Source organism: Coturnix japonica, chromosome 19 (assembly GCF_054131305.1).
Source record: "Coturnix japonica strain WE chromosome 19, WE-NBRP24, whole genome shotgun sequence".
In the NCBI taxonomy this organism is placed as follows: Eukaryota; Metazoa; Chordata; class Aves; order Galliformes; family Phasianidae; genus Coturnix; species Coturnix japonica.
This window is the reverse complement of record NC_140681.1, coordinates 6,747,617-6,749,308: the sequence shown is the minus strand read 5'-3', so window position 1 is coordinate 6,749,308 and position 1,692 is coordinate 6,747,617.

Sequence of the window (1,692 nt, the reverse complement as noted above, 5' to 3'; positions counted from 1 at the left end):
GGGCCCTTTTATGAAGGAGGAGGGAGAGTCAGCCCCCCCGGCTCCGGCCTCCCCACCTCCGGGCAGGCGGCCAGCAGAGGCTGGGAAAGAAAATGCCTGCCGAAAATAGCGGCTGGGAAGGGGCGCCTGGCTCCTCACGTCATCCCATGGAGATGGCAGAGGGAGGATGAGGAACGAAAGCCCAGTGCACCGGGCTCAGCCGAGCCCCCTCCCAGTCACACCTGTCCTACCTGGGAGACACTGTACAAGTGAGACCACAAGCAGACAGCATTAATTCCCCTTATGGCCCACAAAGCCCCAGGCAGCTGCAGGAGCACAGGATGGCAGCATGCTGCCAGGTTCTGCTCACCTCTTTGGGATGAGCTCCCAGTCACTGTATCTGCCCCTGGGCAATGCTGTCCCAGCCCTCAGCAGGCCGCACGCTACATTATACAGCTTCACACCTCGGACAACTTCCCAAGCTGTGATTCTCAGATGTATTAAACAGCAAACAAACATATGGCTTTTCTTGCACTTACATGTGTACAAACAGCAGGCAAGCTGCAAAATATCTGCCTGTGTTTGTGCCTTGTGGCTCCTGGGTAGACCAAAACAACTCGTAGTAACAGCGCTGGAAGTGTTAAGGCAGCAGTTGCAGCTGCCCACGGCCGCCTATTCTGCAGCATTCTGGGATCTGCCAGCCCAAGTGTGTTGTAACTGCCCTAAGAAGATGCCAAGTTCAGGAGCACGTAATTGTTTACTTAGCAACTCCTCCTAACTGCACAGCACACTTGTGTGAACTGATAGACAGCTGTATGGACAACTTAACGCACACGTTGGCATTCAGAGCCTACCCTGAGCGCTAAATTAGCCGTACAATCGAACTTCAGACAACATCAAACCTCGTGTGTGATCAGACACCACCCAGATCTTGCCTGATTTCTTCATCTTGGCAGAAAAATCGGCATCCTCCTGCCAGGGCTGGTGAGGATCCATCTGCACCCAGCACAGAGGAGTGGAGGGACCTCTAGTGGCACAGCAGCGCGTCCTGAAAACACGCTGAGCAGAGCTCTGAGTTTAACAGAGTAAGAACAAAGCGAAGCGACACCCCTGAAGAAAGCAGGTGCTTCTGCTGCTGCAGATAAACCTCCAAGGCCTAACGGACATCAAATAACGAGGAACACTTGCTTTACATTTTCCACTAGAATACACTCCATAGATCAGGATAAACTCTTGAAACAAGTCTTCCTTTGTTAACCTAGGGACTAACTCAGTATCAGAGGGGTGAAGGAGAATGCCTGTTTAGGCCATCAGAAGTAAAGCCTCTCTTTAGGCACAAAGAAATAAGAACGCTTTCTCCCATGAAAAGCAGATTCTGCCTCCTGGATTTGCTGTGGGTATCAACTGTATCAAGGGGGAGACAGGAGATGGTCACGATCCTTTATGAAATAAAACCAGAGGCAGAAACACATCCAGAAATACAAACCCAGTACTGCAACCTGGGCTCAAAGCAATTTCAAAGAAGCTGAATTCCAACCAAGGTCTCCAAGAGCTCTAAGCAGTGAGATTCACAGACTTCTCTTCCAACAAACAGAAGGATTCTGAAAACATAGTAGAGATTCCCATGTTGAGTCTCAAGCACAGACAGACAGATACCCTCCAAACATGTTCACTGTATTTACCTCATTATCTAGTCCAAGTTTAAACTAACAT